Genomic DNA, 23,599 nt, shown 5'->3' with positions numbered 1-23,599 from the left:
TTCTATTTAGCAACACACAGATCTTTTCGAGTATTAGAATTTTTTATACTTTTAGATAAACAAAGACCTAATTTTTTTAAAGCAATGTTGAAGACATCGAGACTGTTGCTCGATCAATCAAGTGGAAATTATATAAACCATACACTGTTGTGCATCAACTTATATGATATACGTATATGATATACGGTATATCATTACCTCTCAGATGATCAGCTCTGCCCTTCTGAGATGCTTTGAACAAAAGGAACATGGAGTAACTTGGCACGTGCAGGATCTTAGAAGATCAGAAGAACAATATTCAGCAACCCTTAAACTGAAGGCTGCCAAATAAATATTAATTCACTTTCATTTTGCTTGATAGAAGTAGTTGATGTTACTTGTAATGTGGCCAAGAAGTAAATAAATGAGAAATAACGGAAAAAAAGTACATGGTGGAAGAATATTGCACTGTATGTGGGTAATATGAATGTCAACAGATGATCGATCTGTACAACTAGATTTACTAATCTCAATAGTCGGAGCAGTGAATGACCTTTTCTCGTGTATTTGGTGGAACTGACAACTAGAAAAACAAGAAAATTAAAAACTTGAGGAAACAACAAACGGGAGAAGCAAATATGTTTTGTTATTTTTGAGTATTTATCAGTGGAAAAGGAAATTAGGTCTATATGTAGCTACAATACAACTGAAGGCATAATGAAAAACAAAAGTGGTCGCAGGAGAAATAAATGGCTGGGAAGAAGATTGGTGGAGGGCGAGGGGTTTCAACGGTTGCCCTTTATATATATATATATATATATATATATATATATATATATATATATATATAGAGCCCAACTATTCTCGAACCCCCCTTAAGAGGGGTTCTAGAATAGCTATTCTCGAACCCCCTATTCCCGCTTTACCTTCTTTCTTATCCCGAAAACGGCACCAACCGGAAAAGAAGCCACTCGTCACGCCTACCTCGCCCAACCCCACAGGCACCGCCCCCGCAACGCTCCACTCCTCCCCTCCTATCGGCGCCGCCCCTGCTCCGCTACAGCTGCGCGCCGCCTCCCGCCCCTGCCTCCACCGTACACCGCCACCCGCCCCTCCTCCATCGAGCGCCGCCAGGAGGATGACCAACTCCACCGTGCGCTGCGGCCCCCTGCCCCGACCTCTCCATGGCGGGCCGCCGGGAGGACTCCCACATCCACCGGGCGCTGCAGGTTCCCGGCTCCATAGCGGGCCGCCAGGAGGACGCCCACCTCCGCCGCGATCTGCAGGCCCCGGCCACCGTGCTGCTTCCCGCCGTCCTCATGCGCAAGGGTAAGACCTCCCAATCCCCGCCTGGACTCCCTCTACCCGAGCTAGACCTCTCCCCGATCTGAACCGGACGTCCCCGCGCGGTCCGTGCCGCCCGTTACCTTCTCACCGGAGAGGCCCGCCCCGATCTCAAATCTTTTATCGGCGAAGTTCACATCCATCTGTGAGGAAAAAATTCATAGTTTTCTACCAACAAGTTTAATGTTGTTCAGGCTATTCATACTAGAAAATTCACTTAGTGTTTCCTAGGATTTCATTGCAAGTTCACAAGTACTATGTTCAGGAAGTAGACATCGAACTGCAGAAAGTTTGCTGAACTTCAGACTATTAATACTAGCAAGTTCACTCTTGTTTCCTGGGATTTCATTGCAAGTTCACAACTACTATGTTCGGGAAGTAGACGTTGACCTGCAGATATAATTCACCAGCCAGGAAGTTCACAATATTATAACCATTGTCTAGTAATGATGACTTAATGTTGATGGAGATCCAGCTCTTTTTAAGTGAATCAGCCACGCCAAGAAAACAAAAGGATCAGGTTTCCCTGCACTAGTAAATAAACTACACGAGGCATCTGTATTTAGGAAGTTTACTAATAGTTTCCGAGTAGTCCATTCTTTGCAATCAGGAACACAAAATGTACTTTGGGTCTTTTTCGATAAGCACATTTTTAAACCTTGAAGTTCAAAAATTGCAAAAATGAGATTTAGCCAAAAAAATAAAAATACAGTCGTGTAATATACAAATGATGACGCAATGCGACTGGACCACAGCCAACCTGCCTGTGGACCACCGCTAGCTCGCAAGTCGACCGTCGCTGTGTTCTGGGTAGGCCGCGTAGGCTGCTGTTGCGATGCTGATTGTGGTGCTCTCTTTATGTCAACGCGTTGCATGTGAACTGCATGCCGATGTGAACTGCACTGCTCATCAGTGTGAAGTGCACTATTTAACTGTAGGTTTCTGAATTGTTCTGCTACTTCCGAACTGTTGTTGTTTATGGTTGTTTCAGAATTTGTTTACCATATGTATGGGGATTAGTAATATTCTGTTTGGGCAAAGTCTGGATAATTGCAGCACACAAAATGTAATTTTCTGAATTTTACTCCTTGCATATGTGAAGTGCAGGTGCATCGTCCTCACTGCTAGTTTTTGCTGAAATAGTGTTCTATGTCTGTCTTTTCTCTGTATTCGTTGTTCTCTATTTCTATGGAAAAAATGAAACAAGTCTGGGAAAAATATGGTACAAGCATGTACCGATGCGTCTCTGACTATAAAAAGATGTAGAAGTTTAGTTTGTTCACAAAAGAAAGTCTATGTTTCATTTTGTTAAAGTTCACTACTGTCAGCTTGTCCACACATGAAGTTTACTAGTTTTTGTTAAGGAAGTTCGCTTTGTACACTGATTTTGGTTAAAGCCCACATCAGAAAGTTCAGCATAAAAAAACATCGCTGTGACACGGATGCTGCCTCCTTTGATATACGTAATATCTGGATAGAAAGTCCAGAACGACACACTAGCAGTAGGAAACTCCAATTACTTCATTTTATTATGTTGAGGAGTTTGTTTTTATGCAGCTTCTTAATGGAAAACAGGGGGGATTATTCCCATTTGATTGGAAAATCATTTTAAACTATGAAACAACTTTACTATGGCTGTCATTTAAACTGAAGTTTATTGTGTAAGTGCCCTTGATTTTCTAGATAGTAGAAGGGCAGGCAGTTGTGCAATTGTGAAAGCCAAATTTGTATCGAAGTTCAGTTTTATTGGCAGCAGAGTTCACTTTCAGAAGAAGTTTAATTGGTCTAGTTCATAAAATTCAACTTTTCCGGCCAAAGGGGTTCAATTCACCCATGAGGAAAAAGTTTGCAATTTTTTTGTCACGAAGTTCACTGTTTTTAAATTCGGAAGTTCCCTATTAGCCGTGGGTCGGTTCAGTTTGTTGTTGTTTGACACAAGTAAGCTCCCTCCTTTGAACCCATGTGATGTGTGTGACACTGGAAAACTCACTTTAATTTTTTTAGGGGAGTTCACTTCGTTCGAAGTTCAGTAAGAGATTGTTTGTTGTTTCACTTCATGTACATGGACAATTCATATCTGAGTTAATTTATGTCATGCATACAATGGCGTTTCCTACTTTCCTTTTTCAGTTTCATAGATAGCTGACTCTTATTGATGAATTGATTTGTTAATAACAAATTGCGGAAACATTACGAGAGATGAAATGGATTTAAAACTGATTCATTATGAGATGAAATATTGATGGACGAAATATGTGTGTAAGTGACCATCATGTGGTCATCCTTATATGCTTTGCATTGCTAGATTGACTAGGATTAGCATGGATATGGAGAAAAGACCTAAGCGTGCAATAATATTTTGAGAGTTCAGTATATATATATGCTCAGTTGTCCTAGGCATTTGTTGTTCAATGTTACTAGGTGCTATTTCTGAATCGAAGTTCAGATTGAATTGTGTGGTAGTTCCCTTTCATATTGTTAGTCGCCAAGTACATTTTGTTAGACACGGATGTTTGTTTCCTTTCATGGGGAAGTTCAGGGATAACAGTTTTCGGTTTTTAGTTGAAAAGCATACAAAATAAGAATATGTTCCAACAAAAAATGATATAAAGGTGTGATGGCTGCGAGGTTCAGTTCCGTTATCTGGATTTTACAGATTTTTCGTGTTGTAAGTTTTTCCGATGAAGTTCACAATTTACTTGTGCCGGTCATGAGTCCGTGAAAGCCTTTAGAAGTTCAATTTTCTGTTCTCTGTTTTTATGGGAAATTTTGAATTAAGCCTGAGCAAAGTATGGCACATGTATGTGTTGATGCGTGTCTGACTATAAAAAGAGGTAGAAGTTCAGTTTGTTTATAAAGAAAGTTCACTACGTCTTGTGGCGATTTCTTTCTGCTCGTGAAGACTAGAACGAGCATATGCTATATCTAAGACATGGAATGGTCTTTTTCTGTATAGGTACTTGATCGAGCATATGCTATATCTAAGACATGGAATGGTGCTCCGGTAATACTTCGGGGATTTCAACGCTACACTCAAGGTAATTAACTAGTAAACAATTTATATTTGCATTCAAGATTACATTCGAGGTCCCTATTCTTATGTGTTTATACTCGTTCTTGATGCTAAGAAAGGTCTATATGCTGCCCAGAGCTCTCTGCACAATTTAATAAGAGAGCAAAAAAAGTTAGAACTTTTGGAAAGAGAAAATAAACTTGATTCTGGACAGTCCACTCTCAGTAAAACAAACTCGATTTATCTGGAGTGTATTTCAAAAGACCAAGTAACTATATTGGTTGGTTTTTCTTTTGGAAGTTCATATTTATTTATTTTTGCTCCTCCTAGTTTGCCAGCGTCTCCCTCCACTAAGCACCTTGCTCGGTTAGGAAGTCCACTGTGAGAATCCTGGGAGTTCACCTCCCGCGGTTTGGTTCTGTTGCAAATCAGTTATTTGGAAAAGTTCACAGTGGAAAAGTTAACTTCAGTGTTTCCTTGGAAGTTCACTGGTTGTGCCCGGAGGGTTCAGTCTTCTTCTATATACACACGGTTTGTATTTGTCTACTCAACCAGGCAGCAATATAGTTGTATTTGTGAAACAACTTCTATTACTCTACTATACAGCTTTTATTGTTGGCTGATGGCTATTCTAATTCAAGCCAGTTCTTGCGAGTACTGGATGGGTAGTAACTTTCGTCATCCTAACTTTTTTACACTACCATGGACTTCACAACTCTAAAAGAACGAACATTGTGTCATATGGTGACTACTGCTGGCTATCTAAGTTCAGGATCAGGACCAAGAGATAAACACTGGAGGTACATGTTTTTACCTCTAGCCATCTAAGTTCATAGTCGTGAAGTGCACTTTCGTTTGCTGCGGAAGTCCTCCTTTTGTTCATGATTACAATCGTCCATTCATAGTCATTAAAATAGAAGTTCACTTGGTTCACATGAGTAATTCACTTTGGAAGTTTATTTCATCCACGATTAAAAATCATCTTTTGTCTACATACTTCACACTGCCATGTTGTTGACATTATTATCAGATGCTTTCGGCTAGTATGGAAAAGTAGTAGCTCACATTATTAGCAGGGGTAGTTCACTTTCTATATTTTGGGAATTTGCATAGCCTGTGACATTTACAGTTAAAAGCAGTAAGCACACATGTTTATTTAGTGGGTTATACATGTGTTTGTCAGGGGAAACACACGACTACTTCCGTCTGTTAATTTAAATGTGTGATACGTGTTCGTTTCATTGCATGCCTGCGTGAGCTCTGCTGTGTTCCTCTCTAGTAGTGAGCTTGATTAAGTGTTTGTTTTAATCTCCTCTCTTAGCTAGTAGTTCTAATGCTTGTGTGGAAGTGCACATTCATGTATGTGAAAGTTCATTTTTATATTACATGGCCACCCAAATACCGCCTGGGTGTTGCTCTACACAGCCTCGCTGCTGCCGGTTTGCTTGCTGATGCGAATGTGTATATATGAGCTGAAAAGCACTGCTCCTGCCACTGATGTGAACTAGTGTGCTCAACTGAACCGTACTGATCTACTCTACTTTGATTCCTATTTCTTGATGATAATTGGAATACACGTATGTGTTGTTGCTGTGTGCCTGATAGAAAAATTAGAAGTTCAGCTTGGTACAATGACGTAGGTTATTTATCACAAAGAAATTCACTAGATGTTCAAAGACAATTGCTGAGTTAATTTATGTTCCACCTCCCATGCGACAAGCGCCGCTGCAGGAGTTCATATGCCCCGCTGAGGTAGTTCATATCGCTCTCCGCAGCGAGCATGTGCAACTCCATTTTCAGGTATGTTAACTATGCCTCTTCGGCTGATTTCAGAGAGTTTGCAGTACCATCTGTTCCTATTCTATTTTCATGTCCAGTATTGATGCCTCTTTGTAAACAAATAATATAGTCATGCATGTGGTATTTTGAGAACTGATGAATGGCCATTTTTGTTATCGTGCCACACCTCTTATCTGCCATTTTTACTATTTTCCAGTGTTGCCTGCAGGATGACGTGCAATTTCAGGGAATGTATGATTTGTGGCAGGCTGTGAATGGAGTTACCAGTACACGTGGTAATAACATGTAAGTCTTCCCCTGTACTAGGTGCTACATACTGATACAACATAGTGACATAATTATTCATGCTATTAGGAGCGTTTTGGTGCCTCGTTGCTTACTATAAAAGACACTTCCGGCGGTTAAGTATATTTTCTGAGAAATTCATTGAACTTCTGGCAGTTTGCTTAGTACCGGCTGTTTTTTTTCTTCCTTTTGCCAGCAAAGAATTATTGTTACCATATTTTAAGACATGTAATTCCATGAAATTCACTCCTGGGTTCCGAGTAGTTCATTTCATGCAATTTGAAAGCGCAGGTATATCGCGTTTGATGGTAGATTTATATTTTTTTGGTCGATGTTGAAAAAACATTGAATAAGGGGAGTGCAATCTTTGTGGGTCCCTCTGACATGTCTGGACGTTCACTACATCATCCTTGGAGATCGCTGATGTTAGTTCATTTCTATTTTTCGAGCATTTCTATATCGATAAAAGTTCACTTCGTGCAGACAAAATAAGTTCAGTTTTATTGCAGAAGTTCACCATGCCCATGGACTTCCTGTGAAGCCATCCCTGGCATCCATCCTGTAGCTGCTATGGACTGCAGAAGTTCACCCCGCATGGAACGAGAGTCAACCGACAGCATAAACTTGATGGAATCGCTGCCAGCACCTTCAGGGATGAAGCATGCGGCAGTCAGTCGCGCCCTCCAAAGAGATGCGAGGATGAGACTACTTTTATAGGAGCTCAGTTGATTTTTTGAAGTTTAGATCTTACAGAAGCTGCAGTTATATTTCTTATGCAAAGAAAGTCGCTTCATATGACTCGTAGCTGATCCATTTTGGTCTGACTGTCCGAGCTGCTATTTATTATTTCAACAAATTATTGATTGAATACCATTTGTTGGTTATTTCTTTCAGAAGTTCTTACTTATTTCTTAGAAAGTTCGGTTTGTATGTATGCGAAATTCTCTTATTGTTAAGAGTTTTGTCGAATTTGATTCTGGAAGCTCACTTTATATATATGTAGAAGTTCAGTATGTATGTATGTACGTGATCTTGTGAAATTCAGTCTCCGCTTTGTATTTTGCATGTTGGTACTATGTGCGTCATCTGAAAATATTTGATGTAAACACATGTATCTTTTTCCTAAAATATTAAAAAACAAACAAAGTTTGGTTTTTAAAACTACAAAACCATACACCATATATTAAAAAACAAACATGAGTTCACTCTTTAGGCTTCTGTGGTTATATATAGAAAACATCGAAGTCATATTGAAAATCGAACGAAAAGATACTTCCATACTTATATTTTAAACTACTCCTAAACCATGAAAATTTTCGGAAAATGTTCCATATGAAATTTTGCAGATTTTTCATAGTATTCCATTGATGTATTATTTGCATCAATTCGATCGAGAGTTTGAAAACTAGGACAAAAACTGTATGCAAAATTGAGAGTTTATATACCCCGTCAAGAAGTTCGCTAACACCTAATGCGAAGTTCACTTTCATATACAGGGGTAGTCTAACTACTCTGTATTTTCTTGGCGGAAATCATATGCATGAAAATCGTGTGTAAAGCCTCCGGTTGCCAAAATCAAATGCTGCTCCGTGCAATTGGCAATGATATGACTCTATTAATACTCATAGGCGCTTCCATGCCACACCTAATCAATCTAAGCGAGCCAATTTTAAAATGTTCCTTGTCGGCGTTGTATCCAATTTTTGCGTATTTCTGAAATTAATGTTAAACTATTTAAACATGCCCGGAACTTTTATACCGCGATGGGAAGTTCACTAATAGATATCGGGAAGTTCACTTTCATATTCGAGCAGCTCACACACTTGTGGGCGGAAATCATACACATAGAAACCATCCGTACGACTACCCATTGCGTAAATCGACCAACTCCACATATAATTATCACTAATATAACTCTATTAATACTCTAACATACCGCAATGCCACACCTAATCAATCTAGATGAGCCAATTTCGAAATGTTCTCGTGTCGGCGTTATTTTCACTTTTATGTATTTCTAAAATTAAACTAAAATCATTTAGAATTTGGAAAAACATTCAACATGAAAAAATGCGACTAATCAGTATCTTTTCAACGCAATATCATTTGCTACATTCCGACAAGTTGTTCGGAAATAATCCACAAAAAACAGTTTGAAAAAACGAGAAGCTCAAAAAGAGCAATCACGTATTTGCAAATCTGCTCTTAAACTGTAAAGAATTCAGAAAAGTGTTCTTCATGAGAAAGGTGCGCCTATTCATCAGCTTTCCAACGGCATATCATACGCATCAATCTGATAAACGGTTTGAAAACTGGAACCCCAAAACTGCACGAAAAGAGATAAATCCACGAAAACATTGTTTTGTATATTTAAAATTAGTTATAAACAATACAGAATTTGGGAAAATAATGAACACGAAAAAGTTGCGAAATTTCCGTACGAATCCAACGGTATATTGTATGCATCAATCCGATAAGCGGTATGAAAATCAACATGAAAATAGTGTCCGCACGGACATGCAATTCTAGTATTCCGTCGAGAAGTTCACTTGGAAACATCCAGAAGTTCACAAGTGGTTCCAGAGAAGTTCAGATGCGACGGAAGTTCGCTATATTTTCTGAAGTTCACTTCAAACTAGACTCAAGTTTCGGAAGTTCGCCCTGTACAATATTGAAGTCCGTCGGGAAGTTCAGATTCAGGGAAGAAGAAGTTCAGATCCATGTACCGGGAAGTTCAGAAAGGGTTCGAGAATAGTTATTCTCGAACCGGTTCGAGAATAGCAGACCTATATATATATATATATATATATATATATATATATATATATATATATATATATATATATATATATATAGCAAGACTATTCTCGAACCCCCCTTAAGAGTGGTTCTAGAATAGCTATTCTAGAACCCCCCTTGGGTGTTATAGACTAGTTATTCTACAACCCATCTCTAAAGACCTTCTAAACCCGACACAACCACCCAATCCCACCCCACCTTCCGCCAGCCCAACCCACCCACCTCCCGCCAACCCCACCCCACCTAGCTACCTCCCCCCAACCCCACCCCTCCTCTAGACGACCCCAAACCACCTCACCGCTCGTCGACCTCACCCTACATCTCGTCGACCCTACCCCACAACCACCACCCTCAAACCCCACACCCCCAACTTTTGAAGATCCCGCCCACACCACCTCTCGACGACCCCACCCTACCTTACCTCCCGCCGACTCCAACCCGCCTACTGTCAAACCCATGCCACATCCCGTCGACCTCATTTTTGAAAGTTCGCTTCATTTTTTGGAAGTTCGCTTCATTTTTCAAAAGTTCACTTCATTTTTTGGGAAGTTCACTTCATTTTTCGGAAGTTCATTTTACTTTTTTCGGAAGTTCACTTCATTTTTTGAGAAGTTCACTTCATTTTTCGGAAGTTTACTTTACTTTTTTTGGAAGTTCACTTCATTTTTTGGGAAGTTCACTTCATTTTTCGGAAGTTCACTTTACTTTTTTCGGAAGTTCACTTCATTTTTTTGGGAAGTTCACTTCATTTTTCGGAAGTTCACTTTACTTTTTTCGGAAGTTCACTTCATGTTTTTGGGAAGTTCACTTCATTTTTGGGAAGTTTACTTTACTTTTTTTGAAAGTTCACTTCATTTTTTGGGAAGTTCACTTCATTTTTCGGAAGTTCACTTTACTTTTTATTTGAAGTTCACTTTACTTTTTCTGGAAGTTCACATCATTTTTCGAAAGTTCACATTATGTTTTGTCAAACAAGCCGAAATACTTTTTTGTCAAAATTCACTTAGGTTAAAACGGTAGTTCTCTTTGTACACTGCGAGGAAGTTCACTTGGCACCACGTAGAAGTTCACCTTTTTACACGCCGAGAAAATTACTTTGTACCGCGTGAAAGTTCACTTTCCATCTCATGGAAGTTCAGTTTAAAATACGCCGTACAATTACATTTTGTTGAAATTCACTTTGGTCAAAATGACAGTTCACTTTGTAACGTCCCGAAGTTCACATTGTACCTCGAGGAAGTTCACTGTTAACATGCCCGCAAATTACTTTTTGCGAAAATTCAATTTAGTTAAAACGGAAGTTCACATTTTACCAAATGGAAGTTCAATTGGTATCGCGCGACTTTAAACATGAAGGAAAATTACTTTTTGACGAAACTCACTATGCCCAAAACTGAGTTCACCTTGTACCGCACGAAAGTCCATTTTGAACGTGCTAGAAGTTCAATTCAATCAAGTTGGAAATTTCCTTCTGTCAAAGTTCATTTTGATTAGGGTGGAAGTTCACTTTGAACCGTGTGAGAAGTTTATTTTGAACATGCCCGGAACTTTTATATCGCGACCTGAAGTTCACTAACAGACATCAGGAAGTTCACTTCTACATTTGGGGGCAGTTTAGGTACTTTATTTTCCTGGGCGGAAATCATACTCATAGAAATCATCCTCGTGGCATCCGATTTGCGCAAATCGACCGGCATCACATGCAATTAGCAATAATATAACTATACTAAATACTCTGTCGCATACCCATGCCACAAAAAACAACCTAGCTGAGCCAATTACAAAATGTTCATGTATCGGTGTCATCTCTGATTTTGGGTATTTCTAAAAGTAATATTAAACTATTTAGAATTTGGAAAAATGTTCATCATGAAAAAGTTACCCCTATTCATTAATTTTCCAACAGCCATACCATTTGCAACATTCGGACAAGCGGTTTGGAAATAATCCTAGAAACATTTTGCGAAAAACAAATAAGCTCGGAAAATGAAATCATGTATTTTCAAAATTGCTCTTAAACCGTGAGGAATTTGGAACAATATTCAACACAAAAAAGTTGCGCCTAGTCACCTTCTTTCCAACGGCATATCATTTACATCAATTGGAGTTCTAGTTTGAAAAACAAATACAAAAAACTGTACAAAAAATTACAAATCTGAAAAAACTTCGTTTCGTATATTTTAAATAGGTTTTAAATAGTACAGAATTTGGAAAAAGAGTAAACATAAAAAGGTTGTGTAATTTTCATATCTTTCCAACGGTATATCATATACATCAATCCGATAAGTGGTTTCGAAAAATTACGCAAACAACTACACGAAAATACAGAAATCTCCTAAATTGCACTTTTGTATATTTGAAAATTATTTTAAACCGTACAGAATTTGCGAAAAGTTTAAAAGAATCAAAGTTGCAAAGTTTGAATACGAATCCAACGGTATATCATATGAATCATTCTGATAAGCAGTTTGATAATCAATACAAAAACAATCTCCGCGGAAACATGCAATTTTGCTGTCCGTCAGGAAGTTCACATGCTGAGAAGTGGGAGTTCACTTGAACATTCGGGGCAGTTGAGGTACTTTATTTTCCTAGGTGGAAATCGTACGCATAGAAATCATCCTCACAGCATCCGGTTGCGCAAATCGACTAGCTCCACATGCAATTAGCAATAATATAATTATACTAAATACTCCTTCACATAGCCATGTCACAAATAAGCAACCTAGTTGAGCCAATTAAACATGTTCCGGTATCGGTTGCATCTCTAATTTCACGTATTTCTAGAATTAAGATTAAATTATTTAGAATTTGAAAAAATATTTAACATGAAAAAGTTGCGCATATTCATTAGTTTTCAAACGCCATATCATTTGCAGCATTCGGAGAAGCGATTTCAAAATAATCATATAAACATTGTGCGAAAAAACAAATAAGCTCGGAAAAACGAAATCATGTATTTTCAAAACTGCTCTTAAACTGTGAAGTATTTGGAAAAATATTTAACATGAAAAAGTTGCGCCTAGTCAACAGCTTTCCAATGGCATATCATTTACCTAAATCCGAGGTATAGTTTGAAAAAAAGATACAAAAATTTGTACGAAAAATGGGAAATCTGAAAACATTCGTTTTGTATATTTAAAATTGGTTTTAAATCATACAGAATTGGGAAAAAAGTTCAACATAAATATGTTGCGAAATTTTCATATCTTTCCAACGGTATATCATATACATCAATCCGATAAGCGGTTTGTGAAAAATTAAGCAAACAACTACGTTAAAATACAGAAATCTACTAAAATGTACTTTGTATATTTGACATTAGTTATAAACCATACAGAATTCGTGAAAAGTTTGAACATACCAAAGATGCAAAATTTCCCTACGAATCCAACGGTATATCATATGAATCATTCCGATAAACGGTTTGAAAATCAACCCCAAAACACTGTTCACCGAGACATGCAATTCTGATGTCCGTTAGGAAGTTCACATGCAGAGAAGGAGGAGTTCACTTCTAGAAAGTGGGAAGTTCAAAAAGGGTTCGAGAATAGTTATTTATTCTCGAACTGGTTCGAGAATAGCAGACCTATATATATATATATATATATATATATATAGGGTTGCACTATTCCGCAACCAATGCTCGGAATATTATTTTGAGCACCGTTCGGCTCTATAGGAGAGATTGGCCGGAAAAACCGAACAAAACAACCTTGTTGCCCGGGGGAACACACCGCCCGCATCCCTGGCTTCCGGCTGCCATCGTGCCCCCCGGCCTCCCACCGCCGGCGAGCCACCGGCCTCCCGCCGTGGCCTTGCCGTCGCCACCCCACATCCCTTCCGTCGGAGCCGTCAATTCCCCGCGTCGCCCTATTCCCTTGTTCTCTGCGCGCTCGAGTTCCTGGCTATGGCACGCCTCTCCCCCAGCTCCGGTGCGGCCACAAGCCAATCCCCAGACCGCTCTTCCTACAGCCCACCCACTCCCACTGCCGGTAACCTCCTGCCGGCCGTACGCTACTAGACCGTCGCAGCGGCGCGCTACCAGGCTACCGCCTCCGCACGATGCCGGCCGTCGCATCATCGCGCTGCCCTGCAGGCTGCCGCTCACACGCGTTGTACAGCCGCTGCATCTAGCGCAGCTCCTACTGCGCCCGTCCCCGGCGGCTGCCTCCGCACGCTGCTTGGTCGCTGCATTCATGCCATACGTTGGTTTCCAGTTTCGCCATCAGATGCGATGCCAAGCAGTGCCCACGCGCCAAGCAGCAGCTGCTTCGATCTCTCTACGCGAGCATCGCCTATGCTGTTCCTGCTCTCACTGCCTTTACTCCGCATTCACGTGTTGCTGCTAGCTGCTCTCACTGCGGCTCTCTCTCTTTTCTATTATGTTCTGCAGGTTTAGACAGATTGAAAAGATAAATGCATATGAGAAGAGAAGCGAACGGGGTAGATTCTTCTTGCCGTGCACAGCTAGTAATTGTGCGACATGTTTAGGTGAAAATATATTGATGAAAAGCATCGGCTTTACCTCTGATTATTCAGTGTAAGAATGCTTCATCCTCCCTCTGTTTCTTGTTCAATCCTTCACGTTCAAAGTACAACTTACTGAAACTAGGAAGTACGAGCATGGGGTTAGGTAAGTACAGATGATATTCAAAACTGAATGTGCCGACTGATACAAAATGTTTAAATTAAAGCAATACACTCGTATCATCTTTGTAGTTCAATCGCACAAACTGAGCAGTTCAATTGCTATTTTTGACAAATTCAGTTGTCTATACTCAGAAGTTTGCTTCATCCCCATCGAAAAAGTTCACTTCTTTGTGCTTTGATCTTCTCAGTTTGCAGGATTCTACTCTAATTGAAAACACATTGTGTTGGTTTCGGTTGCACAAGATGGAGAACAAATTGATAGAATAGTTTTCTTTCTTAATCTAACTACTCCTATGTACTATTTTCCTTTTTCTCCATATGGCTTTGCTCATGTGCTGGTTCAGAGCTGGTGCGCCGAACGTGTTTGTTAACAGGTCCATGAGAAACTAATGAATTCGCCTTCTTCAGACTTCGTTTTGGTGTGTGACGACCAGAGAAGCATGCCACTATTTGGCTGCTCATAGCGGGGTCTCTAGAGTGTTGCAGGTGTGCGTGTCAATGAGTATGCCATCCAGGGGCATTGACTCGCCTGTGTTGAGATAATTAATTGATGCTGATGCACTCCACCCGCAGCAGATTCAATATACTAGGTTCCTTTGTTCGGAGCAGTACAAAAGAGGAGTAAAAAATAAAACTTTCTTTTATCAAAGTTTATTTTGTAAGTCCCTGAAAAATTTGACCAACAATTTAGTGCCAAAATTCTAAAACATGCAGATTGTTCGGTGCGATTCGCGAACCGGGTTAAAAGTTCATTCTAGCCTTTGTTGCTTTCCTTCTCTTTTTCACTAATTTATGATAGATTGATAGGCAGTTCAACCTTCATAGGGCAGGCCGTTCAACCATAACGGTTAGGAAGTTCAACTTTGATAGGCGTGCATGCCAACCTTGAAGGTAGGTAGTTCAACCTTTCGCAAAACCACTTCGAGAAGTGAAGGCTCATGTCATGGGTAGTCCAACGCTCTGTTTTTTGTGGGGCAAAGATTTATTGTGAAAATCTCATTGTTTTGATCACCGAACATCTTAAATCGTAGGCACCAAAATATTTATATAGTAGAGAGTTTGTGTCTAATTTCATTACTAATGTATTTCATAATAAATAAATGGATTTTACCCATCAAATTGAAGTCGCCATCTCACAAAGAACACCGGAGATATGATTGTAAAACTTTTAAAATTAGATTGATAGGGCAGTCAGTTCAACCTTCACAGCAGCAGGAAGTTTAATCATAACGGGTAGGCAGTTCAACCTTGACAGGCGTGCAGGTCAACCTTGCAGGTAGGCAGTTCAACATTTCGTAAAACCACGTCGGGAAGTTCAAGCTCATTGCACGAGCAGTGCAAGCTCCTGTCACCGGACAGTTCAATGCTCTGTTTTTTGCGGGGCGGAAATCTATTGTGCAAATCTCATCGTTTTGATCACCGACCACCTCAATCGTTGGCACTAAAAGCTTTATATGGTAGAGTATGAGTCTAATTTAATTACCTATTGTATTTCACAGCAAATCAAGGGATTTAACCTATCAAATTCAAGCCATCATATCGCAAAAAAACACCGAAAACATGATTTTAAAACATCTAAAATTAGTTTTAAACCGTACGGATTTGGGGCAAATGTTAGATACAAAAAAGATGCGCCTTATTGACACCTTTCCAATGATATATCATTCTCATTTTTTGAATTTATCATTTGAGAATTGCGGGAAAATCCTTTGGTGCTCCGTCACTCCAAAAACAGCGTCGGGCAGTTCAACCTAATAGCATGAGAAGTGCAAGCGCGTGTCACCGGGCAGTTCAATCCTCTGTTTTTTGCGGGGCGGAAATCTATTGTGCAAATCTCGCCGTTTTGATCACCGAACACCTCAATCGTTGGCACCAAAAGCTTTATATGGTAGAGTATTAGTCTAATTTAAATACCCATTGCATTTCACAGCAAATCAAGGGATTTAACCCATCAAATTCAAGCCATCATATCGCAAAAGAACACCGAAAACATGATTTTAAAACTTCTAAAATTAGTTTTAAACCGTACGGATTTGGGACAAATGTTAGATACAAAAAAGATGCGCCTTGTTGACACCTTTCCAATGATATATAATTGTCATTGTTTGAATTTATCAAGTGAGAATTGGGGGAAAATCATTTGGTGCCCCGTCACTCCAAAAACAGCATCGGGCAGTTCAACCTCATAGCACGAGAAGTGCAAGCGCATGTCACCGGGAAGTTCAATACTCTGTTTTTTGCGGGTCGGAAATCTATTGTACAAATCTCATCGTTTTAATCACCGAACACCTCAATCGTTGGCACCAAAAGCTTTATATCATAGAGTATAAGTCTAATTTAAATACCTATTGCATTTCACAGCAAATCAAGGGATTTAACCCATCAAATTCAACCCATCATATCGCAAAAGAACACCGAAAACATGATTTTAAAACTTCTAAAATTAGTTTTAAACCGTACGGATTTGGGACAAATGTTAGATACAAAAAAGATGCGCCTTGTTGACACCTTTCCAATGATATAATTGTCATTGTTTGAATTTATCAAGTGAGAATTGCGAGAAAATCATTTGGTGCCCCATCACTCCAAAAACAGCATCGGGCAGTTCAACCTCATAGCACGAGAAGTGCAAGCGCATGTCACCGGGCAGTTCAATACTCTGTTGTTTGCGGGGCGGAAATCTATTATGCAAATCTCATCGTTTTAATCACCGAACACCTCAATCGTTGGCACCAAAAGCTTTATATCATAGAGTACGAGTCTAATTTAAATACCTATTGCATTTCACAACAAATCAAGGGATTTAACCCATCAAATTCAAGTCATCATATCACAAAAGAATACCGAAAACATGATTTTAAAACTTCTAAAATTAGTTTTAAACCGTACGGATTTGGGGCAAATTTTAGATACAAAAAAGATGCGCCTTGTTGATACCTTTCCAATGATATATCATTCTCATTTTTTGAATTTATCATTTGAGAATTGCGGGAAAATCCTTTGGTGCCCCGACCCTCCAAAAACAGCGTCGGGCAGTTCAACCTCATAGCACGAGAAGTGTAAGCGCGTGTCACCGGACAGTTCTATACTCTGTTTTTGCGGGGCGGAAATCTATTGTGCAAATCTCATCGTTTTGATCACCGAACACCTCAATCGTTGGCAACCAAAGCTTTATATGGTAGAGTATGAGTCTAATTTAATTACATATTGCATTTCACAATAAATCAAGGGATTTAACCCATCAAATTGAAGTCATCATATCGCAAAAGAACACCGAAAATATGATTTTAAAACTTATAAAATTAGTTTTAAACCGTACGGATTTGGGGCAAATGTTAGATACAAAAAAGATGCGCCTTGTTGACACCTTTCCAATGATATATCATTCTCATTTTTTGAATTTATCATTTGAGAATTGCGGGAAAATCCTTTGGTGCCCCGTCACTCCAAAAACAGCGTCGGGCAGTTCAACCTCATAGCACGAGAAGTGCAAGCGCGTGTTGCTTGTGACGGTAAAGCACACGTCCGTTGGGAACCCCAAGAGGAAGGTGTGATGCGTACAGCAGCAAGTTTTCCCTCAGTAAGAAACCAAGGTTATCGAACCAGTAGGAGATGAAGGCCACGTGAAGGTTGTTGGTGGAGGAGTGTAGTGCGGCGCAACACCAGGGATTCCGGCGCCAACTTGGAACCTGCACAACACAATCAAAATACTTTGTCCCAACTTAACAGTGAGGTTGTTAATCTCACCGGCTTGCTGTAAACAAAGGATTAAACGTATGGTGTGGAGAATGATGTTTGTTTGCAAAGAACAGCAGAGAACAATGATTGCAGTAGATTGTATTTCAGATGTAAAAGAATGGACCGGGGTCCACAGTTCACTAGTGGTGTCTCTCCAATAAGATAAATAGCATGTTGGGTGAACAAATTACAGTTGGGCAATTGACAAATAGAGAGGGCATAACAATGCACATACATATCATGATGACTAATATGAGATTTACTTAGGGCATTACGACAAAGAACATAGACCGCTATCCAGCATGCATCTATGCCTAAAAAGTCCACCTTCGGGTTAACATCCGCACCCCTTCCAGTATTAAGTTGCAAACAACAGACAATTGCATTAAGTACTGTGCGTAATGTAAACAATACAAATATCCTTAGACAAAGCATTGATGTTTTATCCCTAGTGGCGACAGCACATCCACAACCTTAGAACTTTCTGTCACTGTCCCAGATTCAATGGAGGCATGAACCCTCTATCGAGCATAAATACCCCCTCTTGGAGTTACAAGTATCAACTTGGCCAGAGCCTCTACTAGCAACGGAGAGCATGCAAGATCATAAACAACACATATATGATAGATCAATAATCAACTTGACATAGTATTCCATATTCATCGGATCCCAACAAACACAACATGTAGCATTACAAATAGATGATCTTGATCATGATAGGCAGCTCACAAGATCTAAACATGATAGCACAAGAGGAGAAGACAACCATCTAGCTACTGCTATGGACCCATAGTCCAAGGATGAACTACTCACGCATCAGTCCGGAGGCGGGCATGGTGATGTAGAGCCCTCCGGTGATGATTCCCCTCTCCGGCAGGGTGCCGGAGGCGATCTCCTGAATCCCCCGAGATGGGATTGACGGCGGCGGCGTCTCCGTAACTTTTCTCGTATCTTGGCTCTCGGTACTAGGGTTTTCGCGACGGAGAGAATATATAGGCGAAGGGGCAGAGTCGGGGGACGCTCGAGGTGCCCACCCCATAGGGCGGCGCGCCCAGGGGTGGGGCCGCGCCCCCCTAGGGTGTGGCCGCCTCGTCGCCCCTCTTCGTCTCCTCTTCGGACTTCTGGAAGGCTCCGTGGAAAATAAGACCGTGGGCTTTTGTTTCGTCCAATTCCGAGAATATTTCCTGTGTAGGATTTCTGAAACCAAAAACAGCAGAAAACAGGAACTGGCGCTTCGGCATCTTGTTAATAGGTTAGTGCCGGAAAATGCATCAAAATGATATAAAGTGTATATAAAACATGTGAGTATTGTCATAAAACTAGCATGGAACATAAGAAATTATAGATACGTTTGAGACGTATCAAGCATCCCCAAGCTTAGTTCCTACTCGCCCTCGAGTAGGTAAACGATAACAAGGATAATTTCTGAAGTGACATGCTACTATCATAATCTTGATCAATACTATTGTAAAGCATATGAGATGAATGAAGTGATTCAAAGCAATGGTAAAGATAATGACTAAACAACTGAATCATATAGCAAAGACTTTTCATGAATAGTACTTTCAAGACAAGCATCAATAAGTCTTGCATAAGAGTTAACTCATAAAGCAATAGATTCTTAATAGAAGGTTTTGAAACAACACAAAGGAAGATATAAGTTTCAGCAGTTGCTTTCAACTTTAACATGTATATCTCATGGATAATTGTCAACACAAAGTAATATGATGAGTGCAAATAAGCAAGTATGTAGGAATCAATGCACACAGTTGACACAAGTGTTTGCTTCTAAGATGGAAAGAAGTAGGTAAACTGACTCAACATAAAGTGAAAGAAAGGCCCTTCGCAGAGGGAAGCAGGGATTACTCATGTGCTAGAGCTTTTTATTTTGAAAACATGGAAACAATTTTGTCAACGGTAGTAATAATTCATATGTGTTATGCATAAAACATCCTATAAGTTGCAAGCCTCATGCATCGAATACCAATAGTGCTCGCACCTTGTCCTAATTAGCTCGGATTTCCATGGATTATCATTGCATTACATATGTTTCAACCAAGTGTCACAAAGGGGTACCTCTATGTCACCTGTACAAAGGTCCAAGGAGATAGATCGCATTTGATTTCTCGTTTTTGATAAATCTCAACTTGAGGACATCCATACCGGGACAACATAGAAAACAGATAATGGACTCCTCTTTAATGCTTAAGCATTCAACAACAGATAATATTCTCATAAGAGATTGAGGATTAGTGTCCAAGCTGAAACTTCCACCATGATACATGGCTTTGGTTAGCGGCCCAATGTTCTTCTCTAGCAATATGCATACTCAAACCATTCAACTCATGGCAAATCACCCTTACTTCAGACAAGACGAACATGCATAGCAACTCACATGATATTCAACAAAAGAACAGTTGATGGCGTCCCCAGAAACATGGTTACCGCTCAACAAGCAACTTATAAGAAATAAGATACATAAGCGACATATTCTTTACCACAATAGTTTTTAAGCTACTTTCCCATGAGCTATATATTGCAAAGACAAGGAATGAAATTTTTAAAGGTAGCACGCAAGCAATTTACTTTGGAATGGCAGAAAAATACCACATAGTAGGTAGTTATGGTGGACACAAATGGCATAAGTTTTGGCTCAAGGTTTTGGATGCACGAGAAGCATTCCCTCTAAGTACAAGGCTTGGCTAGCAAGGTTGTTTGAAGCAAACACAAGTATGAACCGGTACAGCAAAACTTACATAAGAACATATTGCAAGCATTATAAGACTCTACACTGTCTTCCTTGTTGTTCAAACACCTTTACCGTAAAAATATCTAGACTTTAGAGAGACCAATCATGCAAACCAAATTTCAACAAGCTCTACAGTAATTCTCCACTAATAGGTTCAAACTACATGATGCAAGAGCTTAAACATGATCTATTTGAGAGCTCAAAACAATTGCCAAGTATCAAATTATTCAAGATAATATACCAATTACCACATGAAGCATTTTCTGTTTCCAACCAAATAGCAATAAACGAAGCGGTTTTCAACCTTCGCCATGAACATTAAAAGTAAAGCTAAGAACACCAGTGTTCATATGAAACAGCGGAGCGTGTCTTTCTCCCACACAAGGAATGCTAGGATCCGAATTTATTCAAACAAAAACAAAAATAAAAGCGTACAGACGCTCCAAGTAAAGCACATAAGATGTGACGGAATAAAAATATAGTTTCACTAGAGGTGACCTGATAAGTTGTTGATGAAGAAGGGGATGCCTTGGGCATCCCCAAGCTTAGATGCTTGAGTCTTCTTGAAATATGCAGGGATGAACCACGGGGGCATCCCCAAGCTTAGACTTTTCACTCTTCTTGATCATATTATATCATCCTCCTCTCTTGACCCTTGAAAACTTCCTTCACACCAAACTCAAAACAATCTCATTAGAGGGTTAGTGCATAATCAAAAATTCACATGTTCAGAGAGGACACAATCATTCCCAACACTTCTGGACATTACCCAATGCTACTGAAAGTTAATGGAGCAAAGAAATCCACTCAACACAGTAAAAGAGGCAATGTGAAATAAAAGGCAGAATCTGTCAAAACAGAACAGTCCGTAAAGACGAATTTTTTCGAGGCACTTAACATGCTCAGATGAAGAAGCTTAAATTGAATGAAAGTTGCGTACATATCTGAGGATTACTCACGAATTGTTTCAGAATTTTTAGATTCTCCTACAGAGAGAACAGCTCAAATTCGTGACAGCTAGAAATCTGTTTCTGCGCAGAAATCCAAATCTAGTATCAACTCTCTATCAAAGACTTTACTTGGCACAACAATGCAATAAAGTAAAGATACAAAGGTATTGCTACAGTAGTAACAAGCACCTTGACTCAAATATAAAACAAAAATTGCAGAAATAAAATAGTGGGTTGTCTCCCATAAGCGCTTTTCTTTAACGCCTTTCAGCTAGGCGCAGAAAGTGTAAATCAAGTAACATCAAGAGAAGAAGCATCAACATCATAATTTTCCTTAAAAACACAACTTGTCACAATAGGTATCTTAGATGCTCCATTATCTAAATTTCCCATAGTGGTACTAAGGGCTTTATCAATTTTAGGTTTATAATAGTTCTTTGGCTTAGGCACCTTAGAGACATACATGAACTTTTGCTCCTTACCCACATAAGCTTTCTCCTTAAACTTAAGAGAAGAAAAAGTTGAACCCAAGGTTCCCATAGCTTCTTCAAGTTCACCAATCCTATGGGTTTGATTATCATGGATAGCACAAGTTTCTAAGACAACAATTCTTTCATTATTTCCTCCTAGAGATTTATCAAGTTTATCAGTGTTATCAAGTAATATTCCCAATTTAGTCTCAATACTTGGAAGATTTTTCTCTATGGCCTCCAACTTTTTCATGACATCTTCAAGAGAGATTTCAATTTTAGCTTCATTAACAGGTGGTATTCCAACTAGACTCTCAATAATGCAACTAGCTTCTAAAGCAGGAGTGCCTAGGAAATTACCTCCCGCGAGAGTATCAAGGACATACCTATTCCAGCTAGAGATACCAACATAAAAGTTCCTAAGGAGGATAATAGTGGAGTGTTTCTTAGTGCACCTATGATGAGCATCACTAATTCTATACCAAGCATCTTTAAAACTTTCTCCCCCTTGTTGCTTAAATGAACGAACTTCAACTTCAGGATTACTCATTTTAGCAATAAAAATAAACTAAGCAAAACCGAATTAAGTAAAGTAAAACAAGTAACTAATTTTTTTGTGTTTTTGATATAAAGAAAGCAAACAAGACAGAAAATAAAATAAAGTAAAGCAAGACAATAAACAAAGTAAAGAGATTGGATGTGAGAGACTCCCCTTGCAGCGTGTCTTGATCTCCCCGGCAACGGCGCCAGAAAAAGAGTTGCTTGTGGCGGTAAAGCACACGTCCGTTGGGAACCCCAAGAGGAAGGTGTGATGCGTACAGCAGCAAGTTTTCCCTCAGTAAGAAACCAAGGTTATCGAACCAGTAGGAGATGAAGGCCACGTGAAGGTTGTTGGTGGAGGAGTGTAGTGCGGCGCAACACCAGGGATTCCGGCGCCAACGTGGAACCTGCACAACACAATCAAAATACTTTGCCCCAACTTAACAGTGAGGTTGTCAATCTCACCGGCTTGCTGTAAACAAAGGATTAAACGTATGGTGTGGAGAATGATGTTTGTTTGCAAAGAACAGCAGAGAACAATGATTGCAGTAGATTGTATTTCAGATGTAAAAGAATGGACCGGGGTCCACAGTTCATTAGTGGTGTCTCTCCAATAAGATAAATAGCATGTTGGGTGAACAAATTACAGTTGGGCAATTGACAAATAGAGAGGGCATAACAATGCACATACATATCATGATGACTAATATGAGATTTACTTAGGGCATTACGACAAAGAACATAGACCGCTATCCAGCATGCATCTATGCCTAAAAAGTCCACCTTCGGGTTAGCATCCGCACCCCTTCCAGTATTAAGTTGCAAACAACAGACAATTGCATTAAGTACTGTGCGTAATGTAAACAATAAAAATATCCTTAGACAAAGCATTGATGTTTTATCCCTAGTGGCAACAAGACATCCACAACCTTAGAACTTTCTACATCCTTTGTCCCAGATTCAATGGAGGCATGAACCCACTATCGAGCATAAATACCCCCTCTTGGAGTTACAAGTATCAACTTGGCCAGAGCCTCTACTATCAACGGAGAGCATGCAAGATCATAAACAACACATATATGATAGATCAATAATCAACTTGACATAGTATTCCATATTCATCGGATCCCAACAAACACAACATGTAGCATTACAAATAGATGATCTTGATCATGATAGGCAGCTCACAAGATCTAAATGATAGCACAAGAGGAGAAGACAACCATCTAGCTACTGCTATGGACCCATAGTCCAAGGATGAACTACTCACGCATCAGTC

The 23,599-nt window shown here is 39.6% G+C and overlaps 1 long non-coding RNA gene across 9 annotated transcripts; it reads left to right on the top strand.

Moving 5' to 3' along the window:
* Positions 1–962: 962 nt before the first annotated feature.
* On the top strand, positions 963–7,324 carry LOC127341976 (uncharacterized). 9 transcript variants are annotated; one of them, XR_007876097.1, is made up of 7 exons: positions 963–1,308; positions 4,280–4,361; positions 4,667–5,136; positions 6,068–6,136; positions 6,333–6,421; positions 6,713–6,846; positions 6,931–7,324. It is a non-coding gene; the product is annotated as an uncharacterized lncRNA (long non-coding RNA). The 9 variants fall into 9 exon arrangements; XR_011751465.1 differs by having other exon boundaries at positions 4,667–4,867; positions 4,982–6,421; XR_007876091.1 differs by having other exon boundaries at positions 6,068–6,421.
* The last annotated feature ends 16,275 nt before the right edge of the window (positions 7,325–23,599 follow it).

The sequence above is a fragment of the Lolium perenne genome, chromosome 1, assembly GCF_019359855.2.
Source record: "Lolium perenne isolate Kyuss_39 chromosome 1, Kyuss_2.0, whole genome shotgun sequence".
NCBI classification, from domain to species: domain Eukaryota; kingdom Viridiplantae; phylum Streptophyta; class Magnoliopsida; order Poales; family Poaceae; genus Lolium; species Lolium perenne.
Note: the sequence above shows the minus strand (reverse complement) of the source record. Positions and strands in the feature narration are given on the sequence as shown.